An 18119-nucleotide genomic window follows, 5' to 3' on the forward strand; every position below is an offset into this window, starting at 1 on the left:
ATAATACGCCCTTAAAGGTAATCTTTCTTATAGCATTAAAAGTAACGAATAAAAACCGACTGAGCCGTGCTGTGGCTCTCGTTGGTGCCGCTTGTAGGTTTCAGTCCCCTGTTGGAGGCCAGACCGTGTCGTTTAGTTGACATGGTTGCTGTTGTTTTTCTTCTTTTCGTGTTGATTGGCGCCACTTGGTTTCGCAAGCGTTGCCTGTCCGCTAGTGGCAGCAGCGGCGGTTATCGATATGTCGTAACTTTGGCTCTATCTTTGGGGCGACGTGGTTGTTCCTCCGGGTCGTGTTAGTGAGCAGTTCGGTTGGGGACTCCGGAGGAGCCAAAAGTGCAGTGCAAGAACACGCAGGGACCGCTGGCGGCACGCATGCACTACCGAATTGAAGGGCTGTGGTCGCGAGGGTACACGACCTAGTCGTCAACAGGATCCAACAAGCCTTAACTTGAGTGGATTTTAATCCGAGTAGTGAAACCTCCACCAATGTGAGATCTCGCAATTCACCAGTGACTTCGCGTTGCTGCTCGCAGTGTAGCCGAGACGAAGAGTAACGAGTGGAGTGCTTGGGGAAGGTGGATCTAATTAGCTTTCCACGACTTCTTGTTACTAATTGCTGCATTCTATGTGTTTCTGTTTGTTAAGATGAACTAGTGGTATTCTTCATGCCTGGTGGCCGCTAACGCCCCAGTTACCTACCCTGGAGGTTAGTGTAATTAACGGCAACGTACGTTTCCTCGCCTTGCCGCTGCTGTCCGGTAAGGCATGTAGTTTTGACAGTTTCCTTGATTTGTAGGTCGGTTGGTGTTTCTTCTGCTCTGGTAGTAGTGGTTCCTTTCTCCTTTCGGACGCTCTAAACACAACATTCTGAGGACACAGTGCTGACCGCCGGTTCCGGCCTTGGCGTGCTGTTCCATCGTTGCATTGGTTATCGGACTTTAGATGGCTTCAGCAGATTATCATTAGTCATTCCTTAGACTGCCACTAGTTTGAGTTACCATCTTGTGATGTGAATGCAAATCTTGGTTGCCTTTCTCACTGCCCGTGAAAGTGTTTCTGGCCTGATCTACTCAGAGGTTGATTCCTGGAGCACCGTGTGTCACTGGCCCTTGTGTTTTATTATTGTGTTATTATTTTAATATTGTATTACTAAGTTACCATTATATGTCTCACCTGTTTGGGGATCAGTTACTTGTTCTTTGAATTAACCTTGTTATTATATTTTCTGTTTTATTGTATATTCTAAACTTTTTTTTATATATGATTGCCACTCATGGCGTTACAGCAAGTTTTGTCTCACCGGTTTGGGAATCCGCTGCCTGTCTTTCAAATTAACTTTTGCTATTGCACCGCTGTTTGACAGCATGTTTGTTAAATTCTTTTTTATAATTGCCATTACTGGGGTTTAAGACCTTCATCCGCGAAACAATGCTTAATTTATTGCCAGTAAGGCCTTCAGACGTGAAACAATTCTTCATTTATTGCAAATAAGTCCCTCAGCCGTGAGTGTCGTTACTTGTCTTAAAATTAAAATCTGGCAATCGTATTTTTCCAGTAAGCTTTAAGACCTGATTTTGAATAAATTGTGTACGATAAAACGGCCAACCAGTAGTAACTGATTACGGCCCCGCCCACTATCGTAACCGAATCTTGCCTTCCTTGGCTACCAGGTTTCACCGACTTAGGTAAGGAATTTATTATTTCAGGGACTTCAGGCAAAAACGTAAGATAAATCACTATTCATCGTTTTCTGCTCTTAACGTTTCAGTACTGGAACGAGTTAACAGAGTTCTTCAAGATGTTTACCGCGCAAGGTTCTTTCAAATGGACAATTAATATGAGACCTATTGATGTGATAGATAAAAGCCCTTTGCCTACTATTTGTAATAACATTGGGATGACAGATCTCTGAAAAGTTGTATTACAGTCGGCAATTTCATTAGAATTAGCAAAGTGGTCTAGTGAGTAATTTAAAACTCAAGCAGTTCCGGAAAGAAATCAGAGTACTGGTAGCACTCAAACAAGTGGAATATATGCCTGCATGGCAAACAGTTACGCAGTTCCAAAGATAACTGTATGATGTGTGTGTGTGTGTGTGTGTGTGTGTGTGTGTGTGTGTGTGTGTTCGTGACGAGGCTAATGTGTAAATAATGCAGTTGTGATAATACACAAACATCCAGTATTGTTAACAGCTTTGTATGCTTTTGGCAAATATTACAGGTCATTCTGTTACTTCTAATCGTGGCGTTAATTTAGGCAGTATTCAGATCATTCAAGTACTTTTGAACATAACTGTTCGGTATCTACGTACTCGTTTGCTGTTTCATTTTAAGGGTTGTAAAATCCTGGGCTGCGGTTGGCTGTTCATTTTAATGACAGGTTTAAGGCACCATGGCGTCATGGATTCCACCGTCTTGGACTGAGACGGCTTGGCCATGCCTCTGCGTCTAGGAACCATAAACAGACGCATTACTGAGCAGTGAGTGTGCCGCCACGACGATTCAAGTTTGGTCGAAATGGCTTGGTTAGTAATTTGCTATGCTACTTAAGTAACTTCATACTGTTATTATTGATTCTTGAGTACTGATCATAAGGTTGGGAGACTTACCTGTTGGATTCATAAGAAAGATACAGAAGATTCAAAGGAGGGCGGCACATTTCGTCACGAGTTTGCTTAGCAACAGTGAGAGCATTACAGAGATACCAAGCGAACTCCAGTGTCAGATATTACAAGGGTTTCGTTGTGCATTATGGGAAGGTTTACTGTTCAAATTCCGATTAGGTACGCTTCAGGGAGAGTCGTCCGACATATTTGTCCCTCTTACAAATGTCGCACGAAGTGACCACAACGAGGAAACCAGACAAGTTGCAACTTATACTGAGATTTGTCAACAGTCGATCCCTCCGTCAGACTCTACGTAAGGTGGCTTGTGGAGTATTGATGAAGATGTTGTAGATCTGTCATTCAACAGAAAATCGTTGAGTTCCTCCGAAAATGTGGTTACGAAAGTTCTCTAGTAGCAGCAGTACTGGATGATCTTCTCCGGAATTTGGAATGAGATTGGGTTGCTTCGGTAACACTGGCAGAACGTATGTCCGTGTCAATTTGTAAGACAAGGAGAACCGCTTCTAGACGCACTGGATAGCGTCCAGTGTACGCCTAACCTAAGCTAGCATGACGTGGCGCATCTGGGCACAGATACAAATACCACTTACTCGAGAAATAAAATCCCCTGAGCTCTAAGATAAGGACTTGGAAAAAGGCAGAAAACAATTTGACTGAAGTACCCAATAAACAAACATAAAAAAGTGAAACAAATTTTCGAGCGGCTCTTGAAGACTGTGTGAAATAAAGAGCTTCTCAAAAGAAATGTTGAGTTAACAACACAAAACCAGGCAATGAAGAAACAATTAATATAATCAGCAATCCTTCAAAAAGGAGTATGAGGATATAATTATCAAAACTTTCCCTCAGTTAAACCTCTTTAACTGAGATATAAGTCAATGAATAACATTAACTTCAAGGACAGATAACTAAAGTCCAGAAGTCGACGAAAATGTATGCTGATCTTCTACTATGTCTCTTCAATGGATATTTTCTCAACTTGTGAAGAGAGCCCAGTCTCTAAAAATGCTCGTTTTTTGTACCCATTTTTCATAGTTCAAGTATTTTTTTTATCTTAAATCATTTTCTTCCTGTGGGCGATAGTTCTTGTCCTCACAACTGCATAAGCGTGTTAAAGCACGGTTCTTAAACGTAAGTCTACCACACGACACCAAGTTTTGATCCCGCAATTTATCGACACACCATCGCCGCAACAGTGTCCACAAAATTTCATAAGGAGCTCTTATTCTCCGCACTAAGGACGCCTTCTGCGCGCGTAGTTTCTTCTTCGCACTTTGTTTCTCATCTGGGACTCGGGTTCTGTGGAGGAATTTCACATTATCCTCCTTTTCGCAGGAGATGTTTATAAGCTCCAATAAGAGCGCCCGCCCGTTTTCCAATAATGAAAACGATCGGTACGGCAGGCCGAGGGCCTTTGCCCTGAGCTCAGCGCTCTGTGGCGCCAATAAAAGAAGTTTTAATATTTCATAAGGTTTCCCCTGAAAACACCGGCTTTGTAAGAAACTGGAGCATAAATCATGAATATCGAGTACTGATTCGTTATGACACACGCCTGAACAAGTAGCATTATCCAACTGAAACGTTTGCGAGAAAAATAGCTTCCCATTTTCCATATGCCCTCCGAGAAGCAGACGATATAGAAGCAGACGATTTCTGCGCTATCCTAAGATGCTTTGCTAGTTGAGTGTTTTCAATCAGCATTCAGCTGTGAGTTCTGTAACGCATTTCGAGTATCCAGTTGTCACTAATCCCACTAGTCACAGTTTTTTTCTTGTAGTATTGAATCTACATTCATAAGAGATGCGCATTTAAGTAAATGTATAAGAAATCTATACACCAATATGAAGAAAGAATAGATCGTTCAGTGTTAAAAATCTCAGTGCATAACATTGTCCTTTTGAAGCGGAAGGCAAGGGCAAAGATTAATCTGCGCAACTGCGTTTCAAATACTGTCACGCAAGAAATCATTATATCACTACTTTTATTTTGTGCAGCCGTAAGGGCATTGCAGACGACAGTCGAGCTTCTTTCTTTTGGGTTATCCCTAGACAGATGGTTTACACAATAAAGTTCCTGCAGAAACAGCCACTCATTGTAGGCATAATATTTACTTTTTTCGTCAACTAAGAAAGTTGGCGTCAAAAATAGGTAATGTTTGTACGTGTTTCGCTCCGAAGAGGAGGTCTGTGAGTGGATAGCCCTGAATTGTCCACTGGAGAATAGTCACTACCAGAAATGGTTGTGATTGTGACTGTAGTGACTGATTTTGTATATATGCTTTGGATAGACAGCGACGGACAACATCTGTGCCAGTGGTTCAAATGGCTCTGAGCACTATGGGACTTAACTTCTAAGGTCATCAGTCCCCTAGAACTGAGAACTACTTAAACCTAACTAACCTAAGGACATCACACACATCCATGCCCGAGGCAGGATTCGAACCTGCGACCGTAGCGGTCGAGCGGTTCCAGACTGTAGCGCCTAGAACCGCTTGATCTGTGCCAGTGATTATATTTCTACAAACCCTGTTGCGCCCAGCTCATTCGGCTATCTCTTTCACATATCATAGTTTTCAACTGGCAGTGCTTACATTCCATCCACATTTGTCTTTGTCGAATCAGGGATTACCAATGAACATCTTCCATCGCCTATTCTTTGGAATGCTTGAACTTCTCTCACTTCGTTTCCTGTTAACAATTTTCTGGAGCATTAAACTTCCTCGTGTGAATGGAACCGTGGTCCAGCTTTGCTGTATTTTTGTTCTTTTTTATCTATACCATTGCCCAGTTTCCACCTTTGGCCGTTTTCAAGCGCGTGTCTTAAGCTTCAATGTTCGCAGCGATTTTAGCTGATCGGCACACCGATTCTGTACTCTACCACCTTGAACGGAAACTTTCTGCTCGCCCCTTATATATTCGTAGCGTTTGTAATCGAACTTGTTGTTGCGTTGAACATGTTAATATCTCTCAGTAGACGTACAGTATAGGTTCAAACATAGAATGGTAGACGCTCAGTGGAATACTATTTTCCAAAATTTAAATTATAAGAAGAAATAGTTTATTTATAAGGCAATTGATCCACAGGAAGACATCACGTGACATTTAGGTCGCAAACTGTATCATAAACTCCATAAATAAAGGTTTCTTTCACATCTTTAAGGCGCATATTTTCCACTCTTTTGGACGATCTAAGGCTTTCGGGTATGTCATTGTCACTCTTATCTCGTTGTATAAGATTTAATTCAAGAGTGTTTACCAGTGTAATGCAAAATCAACTAAATACAAAATGTAGGTTTGAAAGGGCCTACAAACTGGCCTCTTTTTGTGGCACAAGAGGTATTTGTAGAAAAATCAGCGCTTTTTAGAAGCAGAGTAATAAATATACTCCACTACAGAAGACGTAAGGAATGTAATATATCGCTGTTGTTTCCGATAAATCAACAGAATTAGATATTTGTGTAGTAGTCGTTGCTAACAGTGCCTTTCTGAGTGATATGCACTCGGAAAGGTGAAATGAGATCTAGTTTAAGGAACTTTTGTTTCCTACGAATATTGTCAGCATGAGATTGTTTCTAGGATACTACACGCCTTTGAGTATGATTTTTCCTCTCTGCATTTCGGTGCCTTCCGTTGACTTTTGCGTCACTCACGCCCTTTGCCATTTTTGATCCTTGCAGCTCTTGGGTTTTCCTTTCCAATCTTATTGTAAGTAGATGCCCTGAACCGCTATCCACTCTTAGGTCTTCCTTTGTGACACACTTGGCGGAGAGAACGAGGCTTTAAACATCAAGTTTATTATCATCATATCGCAGGATTTTTATTCAGCGTCTTAGCAGTACCTGGACTAGAGCTCCTGAATATAAGATAAGGAATTATGTAATGTTATAATTAATAACCGAGGCGGCTGAAAAACGCCCTAATAAGAAGGACATTAACGACGGAGTAGATACTAGGTTTGTGCAAGGATTGGAAAGGAAACAGGTCGTTCCGCTCTAAGTAACCATCCACGCTTTCGGCTGAAGTCATTTAGGGAATTAAATGAAAACTTAAAACTAAAAGGGAGGGCCAGACTTTGAACCACTGTCCTCGCAAATTCTAGTCCAATGTTTTACCGCTGCTCCACCTTACTCGGTAGCAATGTAGGGAGTCGCGGAGGGTAAAACTGAGAAAAGAGGAGAGAGAACAACGCGCATTAGCAGAGGCAGCGGAAGACATATCCGTGACGCAAAACAATTCTTTGCCCTCTCCTTCACCCACAGCTGTGCACGGCAATACCACAAAGCGTAAGGTATATTCCTAATGAGAGTAACAAGGAAATATCAAAGCTGCAGATTAAATTTCCGAGCAGCAAACACAACATTAAGTCTTGACAGAGGTACATTTACATTTTGCATACTGCGCACTGCGTAATTATCCTGTTTCCTAGCTCATACTCTTGGAGAGTTTCCAGCCAGGGAATAGTCCCGCGAGACTATAAAAGAGTGCAGATCACATAAAATGTAAAACAAATGGATTCGTGTGGTTACAGATCAATACAGCACTATGCCATAACTGCTGTAATGACACATTCCGACGCAGAGACATACAATACCTTAAAGGCTGCGCCAAAGATTAAATTGAGAGGCATGTAGATTATAATCTTTGTAATGTTCACATTTGATTCTCTTTTCTTTCATACTCCAAGAAGGAGCTAAGAGACACTTTCGATTGTTGCCTTGTGGAGGATGGACGTAATTTTTGGAGTGTGCGGAAAGGCAGCCATACAGTTAGTAATTATGGTTTGTACGACGAGCACAGCAAGTCTTATTGTGTTATGAATAAAAAAATAGTGAGAAGTATCTAAGTTTTACGAGAATAATTTAAAGTGACGTAGCATTGTATTCCTTGGTTTCCACCGTCTTCGTGAAGTGAACCGATGCCGACTCAGGAAGATACACACGGTCAACAAAGAGAAGAACACCGATGGCCCCTAATGAATTAATATTGTGGCAGAAGGACTAATTCTACGTCTAAGGTGAGAACTCTGAGCCGGCCGAAGTGGCCGTGCGGTTAAAGGCGCTGCAGTCTGGAACCGCAAGACCGCTACGGTCGCAGGTTCGAATCCTGCCTCGGGCATGGATGTTTGTGATGTCCTTAGGTTAGTTAGGTTTAACTAGTTCTAAGTTCTAGGGGACTAATGACCTCAGCAGTTGAGTCCCATAGTGCTCAGAGCCATTTGAACCATTTTGAGAACTCTGATTAAATCAACAATGACGTAGAATCCAAAATGTAATTAATCGGAATGGTAAATTATATTACAGGCAAAATTTCACGCAGCACTAAATTTGTCCGCATTCAAGCCGGTCAATGCAGTACGTAAAAAATCCTTTCAAAAATTCTAAATTTACAGTACCATATCCATAATTTTTCTTCTTTTCAAAAAACCAATAAATTTAATTTTATTTATTTATTTCGCCACACTGCTTTGAAGCTCTATCAGCAACGGAAACTGTTTTAGTAAATTAGAGCGAATTAAGAAACAGTACTCGTCTACTCTAAAGTACAGATGTAAAGCAACGTAGATCACGTCTTTCCAGATTTCTGGAAAACGTTTGATACTGTAGCACATGGTCTAACAATAATCCAGAAGATCTTCACAAATATGAAATAGAGTCGATGGAGGTTTGACTGATGAAACCCTAATTGCTACATTGGATGGTGGTAAAAATGAAAATAGCATCACCAGTGATAGAAGGAAGCGTAACAGAAACCGTCTTATTTCAAACATAAACGATTTATCAAATAAGGCCAGTAGTACTGTTAACTTCGCGGCAAAATAAATTTATTGAGTGACGTCTATGCAAATACCTCCGCGCTGTTTGCTCATGTATTAAATTCGGTTCAAGAACGACACATATGTAGGAACACTTACGTCCATCATTGTCATTCACAGATCAATAACACAAATGTAAACTCAGGCTTGATATAACTAGGCTTAGAAATGATTCAAGTTATTGGACAAATAGAAGGGAAAAGGGGGAAGGGAGGATTAAACCACTTTCATCACACCACTCCGCAGAGTCGATGTTACATGGAAGTGGGGCGGTTGATGCAGTGCTCATGTGAAGTCAATGTCCTCTGCTTTCGTGTATCTGCTAGGTGAGAATCAGCAGTCTCCACTTCCGTGTTTCAAGGCTCTGAGGTTCTGATTGACATCAATCTTAATCACTCAAAGTAAAAGCCGCGTGGCGGCCATCGCAGAGTTATTGTTCGAGCACCTGGTTCCTGCTGTGTGTAGTGATTCTGTCGCAGAGCCGGAGGCAACGAAATATTTGGAAACTGAGGTCAGGTAAAGAAAATGTAAACAAATGCTTCGAGACTTTGAGATCAGATTTCTAGAAGGGCAATCCGACATGGGACGGAAAGTGAGCCGCGGTGGTATAGCGGTTCTGGCGCTGCAGTCCGGAGCCGCGGGACTGCTACGGTCGCGGGTTCGAATCCCGCCTCGGGCATGGGTGTGTGTGATGTCCTTAGGTTAGTTAGGTTTAAGTAGTTCTAAGTTCTAGGGGACTTATGACCTAAGATGTTGAGTCCCATAGTGCTCAGAGCCATTTGACGGAAAGTGAGAAAGATGTCACAAAGTGACGATACAGATTATAACGAGTGCTGAGATCAGCTTCAAAACCTGAAAACTGCGTCACCAGTAGACTGACCTATCTAAAGAATGCTTCGTATGAAGCAGCATACATATCACTTCTTCCCAGACATCTCTGGGTCCTCCTAAGACTGATCTATCATGCCTTACTGACTGACCCTCTCTCTCCCCTCGTGGCGACTCGTGCTCGGCAGTTTTGTTCATTCACCCCACTCTCTCCATCAGGACGCTGAATTTCGCGAAGTATCGCCTTTGGTATTAGTGGGCTCAATTTACGATTGCACACAATGAACAGTCAATGCTGCCTGCGAACAGAGTAACTACATTTTCGATCTTGATAGAGGAGTCCCTCCGCGGCGGCTGTCGTGCGACGTGGCATCTCTCGTACCGCTCTCAAATATTTCTAATCGTGGCACTTCGTAGCACTGTCTTCTCCAGGATTCTCTCTGCGTTCCTGAGTTGTCAAGAAAGCTGCAATCTAACAGCAAGTCCATATGTCTGTAAGCCCACGTCCAAGGGTACATACGCAGTTGTGAATTGATAGCGACTCGCTGCTATCAAACTTTATAGGGGACAGAAATCCTTTGAGAGTGAAGAAAAAGTTTCAGTTAAACAGTACTTGGAGGTCTCGCTGTGTTCTAGTGCAGCTTTTGCCATGAATACCTGGCGGTGAAGTATTACAGTTCATTAGCTGACAGTGCTGTTATCTACATGAAACTGTCATCGTAGAACATTCGCAAAGAAATATTGAGCGAGATTATACAGAATTTGATGCTGATATATGGACTAGCAGCTCTCTTTAAATGAGTATAAATACAAAATAATAACAAAAATTTAAAAAGGGAGCTACAATGGCTCTGAACACTATGGGACTTAACTTCTGTGGTCATCAGTCCCCTAGAACTTAGAACTACTTAAACCTAAATAACCTAAGGACATCACACACATCCATGCCCGAGGCAGGATTCGAACCTGCGACCGTAGCAGTCGCGCGGTTCCGGACTGAGCGCCTTAACCGCGAGACCACCGCGGCCGGCGGAGCTACAATGTATGATTACAAAAATTAATGGTACACTTATCGAGCGCAGTTAAATAATTATGAGTATCACTGAGAATTGGTATTATAACACCCCCCTGCTTCCCGGGATTTGCGAAATTAAAAGTTGACAATGATCGTGAATTATTAATGTTGACCCGTGTCGGGATAAGGCATCCGAATCCGAAGCAAATAATGATTATTCCGCGGGAAACAGGAGACGCTATAACTTGATCGTTATTGAATGAGTAATTTCCTTCAATAACGATCGGTAAATGAATGAAAGAATGGAAATCATTTGGAAATAAATTTTGACAGTGGAAATTTTACCGAAAGAAATGATTAAGTTGTCAAAGCTATTAAAAAATCGGTCGCCAGCTCAACTGATGAGCGACAGTACTGTTAAGTACGTGAATAATTGTGTCAAAAATAAAGTTTACCTGTTTGTAGCGCAGCAGGTGGAACAGGAACTTTTACGTAAGTGCTGTGTCAGGCTCAGTAGTCATATGAAACAATGTCATAACAATCAAACTACATTTAAACATTAATTTTGATAGTTATTTTGTTCATAATTTGTCAGCTAAGTGCAATGCTGACAACACAGATAATTATATATCGAGATTTTGAATAATGGACTGTCATTCTGTCTTTAAAATTAGGTACTTTGCACAGTTTAATCTACTGATAATGAAATATATTGCCAATAATTGATTAACTATGTTTTGAATGATAATAATTCATTAACTGGGGAATTGTCAGGTGGAAAAAGCTTTATAGTTTCATGAAATATCACTAAAATAACTTCAGCTGAATATGCATTGAAATAAATCTTAGTAATCAAATTTATTACTTCAGTCTATTATTATGTTACTACAGTTGGCGTAAGCTTATTAAGTGCAACAATTAACTACGATAACCAGTCTGAAATTTACTCTTCACCGTCTATGCAAATAATTTAATAATTAACATATTTTCTCTTGATAATGGCGTGACACACTCGGTTCAATAAGGCAAGGATCGGAAGGAACCTACTTGGTGTTATTGTCGGGTAAAATGTAACTGCAACACTTCGATTATAAAGTGCTTGTTATTAATTGTTCAACTTCAGAGAAAAGCACACTCACTGGCAAGCCTTCTACAATTTTATCCTACGAAAATTACGTAGATCTTACTTCCCTCGTTGTCGGTGGATCGACGGAAGTCCACGGCAGCGACACAATGTGTCATCGGGATTTTACTGTTGCGACTTGGGCCCACAGTGCGCTTCACATTTAAGTCCTCGTTTCTTCAGCACTATGCCCGTTAATCCATAATAACTTGCCCGGCCATGCTTCCAGATATGCCGACCATTACTTTCCCGTCGTACTTAAATCCACACACTAGCCGTTAGGTGTAACACAGTTAGGACTAGCAGCACTCGACTGTACGCCTAAAAATACTTCGAGCACGGCGTTACTGCTACTACTACCCGCTGGCGCGCTCCCATGCCCAGAGGCGCGACAAAACAATCTCTCTGACTTCAACGTTAACTAAATATGCCCTGACTTGCCAGTGTTAAATATTACATAATTTAAACATAGTATTTACAGTACATATTTACACTAGACAGTACATCGTATACAAATAGTTTCATGTCTTAAGTAAGCGAAAAAATTCATAGCAAGGACTGCGTTGTAGCGTCACAATATGAAATGCCATAAACAGGTGAAACAACTTGTAGGCGATGCGAATAGAACACAAATTTTGGAAGGCGGCCGTTTCGTAATGGGTGACATTCATACACGGCAGAACTACTCCGCACTCACTTGTTGACTCACAGACAGTCACGAGTCCCCTCTCTCGGCGAGAGCGACTCATCTGTGTCAAAACGAGGAATTGCAGCTTTATCTTATTGTAAGGCAAAAGCTTTGATTCCATCCGACTAGTGAGAACGTTAGGAGGCAGAGTTCGTATCCGTGTCATCATTCCTTGAAACACAAAGACACCTTCTTGTCTCGTCGCAACAGCCGTCTCATTCTTTTGTCATGCCCAGCACGCAGTAGCAAGGACAATGTCAGGTATTTGTATTTTTTAGGATATGGACGCATACGACCAGCAACATTCGCGAATGAACTTTCTCATACTATTTTCCTCGAGCTCTAAATTCCACGCTGTGTATTTGTCTCCATGATTGAATCTTTGAACTTCATTTCGTGGATTAATCTGTTTCTTACACTTCCGCACCATGTGTTCTTGGAAAAACATTGCACGTGCGTGGCCGAGTTGTATCTATTTTTTGTAACAAATTTTGAACAGTCCAGGTGAACTTACACCGATAAAGTTCTGCGAGATATCTTGTGGCTCAGACGACGTAATTGCAAACCATTCCATTCACCATATAAATTCAATGTTTCCAGTTTATTGGGATATAAGTAAAAACCAACAAAACATTTGCCCTTGTAGAAATCATCTGCATTTACATCTACATCTACATACATATTCAGTAAGAAACCTTATGCCGCCTGGCGGAGGATACCTTGTATTACTTCTAGAAATTTCCTTTCCTGCTTCGTTCGCAAACAGAGCGAGGGAAAAACGACAATCTATATGCCTCCGTACGAAGCATAATTTCTCTGAGTTCCTTGGTCATTTCGCGAAATGTACGTCTGTGGCATTAGAATTGTTCTGCTGTTAGCTTCAAAACCCGGTTCTCTAAATTTTCTCAATAGAGTTACGCGAAAGCAAGTCGTCATCTCTACATTTAAATTCTTGAAACGTCTCTGTAACAGTACCGTGAAGATCGACTCTACTAGTAAAAAATCTCGCAACACGCTTTAGAACTACTTCGATGTCTTTCTTTAATCCGACCTGGTGGAGAGCCAAACATTCGAGCAGTGTTTGAGAATGGGTGGCACTAGTTTTCTACACGTATACACGGTCTCCTTCACAGATAAACCACACTTTCCCAAAATTCGATTATTAAACCGAAGTCAACCTTTTACCTTACTTACTACTATCCTTACGTGCTTGTCTTTCATGACATCACTTTGCTACGTTACGCTAAGCATTTGATCGACGTGATTGTGTCAAACGGGTCGCTACTAATAATGTATTCAAAAATTACGGTATTGTTTTTCGTATTAATCTGCTTTAACTTACATTTTTCGACATTTAGAGGGAGCTAATATTAATCACACCAACTAGGAATTCTATCTACGCCATCTTGTACCCTCCTACAGTTAGCCAACGACGACACCTTCCCATGCGCCACACAGCACCATCAGCTAACAGCTGCAGGTTGCTGCTCACCCTGTCCGTAATTTCGTTTACGTATACTGTGTGTGCAGAGTGGTCAGAAAAAGTTTGAAGGGCCTATAAGGGTGCTGCATGGTAAGTTTCGCTGAGAAATAGTTGTTAAGAAAAAAATTCCGTATGTTGCCCCGTTTCCGACCTAATTAGCACTGCCATTGTGCGCGAATTCAAGCGGCCCGCCAGCGACTGTGTCGCCAAACATGATCTTCGATTAATTTCCTAAAACCCAATAAGAGGGCGATGCAAAAACTGAACATGGGACGGTGGTAAGGGCAGAGTCCGATACAAAGCCTGATCCGTCTCGTTCGCTATTATCCACGATATGAGAACAACTGAACTAATTGTATCTGTCGGGCCACTTGAGTTTTCACGCGCAACGGCCTGATAGGCTAATTTCAGTGCTAATTAACTCAGAAACGGTGAGGCGTATCAAATTATTTTCGTAACAATCATTTCTCAGCACAGCCTACTCTGCAACACCCTTTATGACCGTTTCTGATCATCCTGTAGAAAATATGAGCGGTACTATCACACTTCCCTGGGGCACTTTGACGACACCCTCGTCCTTTATGAACAGGACTATATTTCATTTTATTTCAAGCATATGAATATTGAGGAACACCCTTCACTATCGCTGATGCAGTTTATGTATCAACATTTTTCGTTGTCACTAACCATCGATGACAAATGTGACACGTAAGGTGTCATTTATTGTACTTGTAAAGCTTCGTACGATGTAGTGTGTTTCAGGCACATATTCAATACCTAACTGCGTTATTTCCGAATAACTGCACCCCTTCTCGTTTCACTTTACGTAACATTTGCCCTGTCCAGCTACTATTCAAAAGTCAGAGCACGTTATCAACTGGTCATAATCAGTATCCGCGGGGTTTATATCAGGAATTAAGCTGTGGTCAAAACCTTGCATGAGCACTCGTGTATAGTTTCGAAGGGAGTGGCAGCCTACAGCTCGATGCGAGTGTTCTGGTAAAGAAGAGTACACCTGGAAAGAAGGTTGCATGCAAGATGACTGTGTGACTAGATCTGGTAAACTATTTCCAAGTTTAGAGTCCTCATGAAACAGGAACACATGAACTAACTCAGAAATACTGTGCTAGGATCGCATCAGATCCGTCTGTATATGTAACAGAAATGTTTCTTTCTTTGGAAGAATGGCAACATTGTTCTCAGGAAAGCCTACTGAGACAGTTCAAAGGACCTGTATTTAGGGTATACTGTCGTACAATTTTGAAGGGATCATAATATAAAAATTAGCGTGCATATCATAGTGTTTAATCATTTATCCCTCGTTCAGTATTCAAATGGAATGGGACCAACAAACACAGATGTTAGTGTGGGATACTGTTCAAATGGTTCAAATGGCTCTGAGCACTATGGGACTCAACTGCTGAGGTCATTAGTCCCCTAGAACTTAGAACTAGTTAAACCTAACTAACCTAAGGACATCACAAACATCCATGCCCGAGGCAGGATTCGAACCTGCGACCGTAGCGGTCTTGCAGTTCCAGACTGCAGCGCCTTTAACCGCACGGCCACTTCGGCCGGCGTGGGATACTGTACAGTGGCTTAGCGAGTCCATGTACAGATGTACAAGTAAATTTGTTTAGTTGCATGTTGGTATTTCTTAGATAAATAACCGTACTGCGGCGGCGTGGTGCCTTACAGTTCTTTGCTCGGTTACCTGAATAAGCTTGTCAAATTCTCCACCTGACCTAGGATGATAAGCAAAGTAGCTCAGTAGAAAGGAATCTGATAAGAATTAACTAACTGGCTGAATGGAATGTTGACTGTTAACCATCTGTAGGTTTAGAATTGATTTAATACCTTCAGATGCTGATGGGCGTTGATATTTATTAACGAGGACAGGTGAAAATGTGTGCCCCGGCCGGGACTCTAACCCGGGATCTCCTGCTTACATGGTAGACGCTCTATCCATCTGAGCCACCGAAGGCACAGAGGATAGTGCGACTGCAGGGACTATGGGAAGAGAGGGCAATGTAAATTGCTTAAATTGTCCTCCTTGCAGTTTGAAATTGTATACACACAGCCAAGTCCTTACATATACACTCTCTGAAAGTTCTCACACGATATAAATTATCAAATGGAAACAACCACGAAGGAATACCCTGCACAGCATGCAGTTTGAAGCAGCCATGATAGGTATAAATCAGAAGGTAAACATAGAGATATATAGCTGAATATGTTATGGAACATTACATTACTTCAGTTGAAGCTTTTTTACATCTACAACCAGTAAGCTTTAATTACATTTCCATAACAGATCTGCAAGCTGTGTGTTACACTTTCAGTATGTTTTATTTACATCCTGTCTACCTGGGTTACATCTCGACTACCTGATATTTACAACCAGTCAGTTACTGCTAAACCAGTATGAAATAGCCTCCCTATTGTTCACGCAAGTGTTGACTAGCCCTGCCTTCTGGAAGATGACCCCACGCTACGCTACGCTGCTTATCAAGTACGAATCGTATATCATATTCTGTCCATCATGCCAATTTACGTTACCACACAGTGGAAACTACGCGTATTATGTACCGAACAGTCGATTTGTCAACATCGTTTGATACACATTCTCAGTAATCACAAATGCTTGTTTCCTTTGCTGACAAATGTTTCATATCTTTCACTCTACGCATTACATGTTACCTTTCAATTTCGAGGGCATACATTTTTCTCCTCAGTACTAAAAATTGTGTATTACGTTCCCCGATAATTCATCTTTTATGAAACTCATTATGTTTTTACTTACGCCTGAGAGGCTATAAATATTATTATTGGTGTAAATAACAGTGACAAACCACCCATGAATATCACATTTAATAACAACACAAATATTGGTGATAGTTGGAAGATGTGTTGAACTATCCATGTATAGGTAACGTATTTAAATATTTTATGCCTCATACTTCCTCAACATATACCCACAATGAAACTCTTATCTGAAGCGTTTTATAAATCACTAAAATGACCATTCTGACAGCAATGGATTTGTCGAAAACAATGTAAAGTCTATTTATCCAGTAGCAACCGCATCTTCCTTAAACAGACACTGCACTTGAAATTCGGTCTTCCAGTCAGAGCAGCAGTTCAGTATCTATCTAAATTGATTGAGAAAACCTTTTGGTGTTCATACGTCTCTCGGTCCCTCGCTATTAACACTGAAGGTAACGTAGATCTCATTAGAAATTTCGCTATGTTGATTGACATAACTAACTGTAACATTGGGTCTTTGGATTTTGGTGTCAGAAAAGAGAAGGACAAGGCCATTAGCATATACTCTTTAATTTCACTTGGTTACACAATCAACCGAGAAATCCCAACTACCACTACAGAATAACTGGTACAAACCATAAAAGTAATCACCAAGCCAAACTGCATTCAGCTTTTCAATCCGTCTGTTTAAAAAAGAAGACCTGCCAATAGAAGTTCAGTTTCACACACATCTTCTATCAAATATATTAATGAATCACGTTGAAAATAGAATAAATTTTATTCAAAAATAAAAAAAATTGTATAAAGGCTTGTACTAGCGCATAATCGGTAGTTGATACTATTTGCCTTATAGGCAAATATCAAAAATGAAAAATTTTGACATGCAGATATATAAAATACGCCAAAATATTCGCTTCACTATGGGCATAGAAACAATTCATTAGCGTAACCTCAAAATCGCCTAATTCAGCAACAGACACAACTTCTACAAATTCAGAAAAGAAACAGCTAGAGGTATAGTAACACACAAGAAGTCAAACCATCCACATTCTCAAAAAAATAGTAGCTATCAGATATCCGGTACACTTACAACTTACACATAAAAATACACTACTGGCCATTAAAATTGATACACCAAGAAGAAATGCAGATGATAAACGAGTATTCATTGGACAAATATGTTGTACTAGAACTGTCATGTGATTACATTTTCACGCAATTTGGGTGCATAGATCCTGAGAAATCAGTACCCAGAACAACCACCTCTTGCCGTAATAACGGCCTTGATACGCCTGGGCATTGAGTCAAACAGATCTTGGATGGAATGTACAGGTACAGCTGCCCATGCAGATTCAACACAATATCACAGTTCATCAGGAGTAGTGACTGGCGTATTGTGACGAGTCAGTTGCTCGGCCACCATTGACCAGACGTTTTCAATTGGTGAAGATCTGGAGAATGTGCTGGCCAGGGCAGCAGTCGAACATTTTCTGCATCCAGAAAGGCCTGCTACATGCGGTCGTGCATTATCCTGCCGAAATGTAGGGTTTCGCAGGGATCGAATGAAGGGTAGAGCCACGGGTCGTAATACATCTGAAATGTAACGTCCACTGTTCAAAGTGCCGTCAATGCGAACAAGAGGTGACTGAGACGTGTAAAAAATGGCACCCCATATCATCACGCCGGGTGATATGCCAGTATGGCGATGACGAATACACGCTTCCAATGTGCGTTCACCGCGATGTCGCCAAACACGGATGCGACCATCATGTGCAAACA

Source organism: Schistocerca nitens, chromosome 1 (genome assembly GCF_023898315.1).
Source record: "Schistocerca nitens isolate TAMUIC-IGC-003100 chromosome 1, iqSchNite1.1, whole genome shotgun sequence".
NCBI classification, from domain to species: Eukaryota; Metazoa; Arthropoda; class Insecta; order Orthoptera; family Acrididae; genus Schistocerca; species Schistocerca nitens.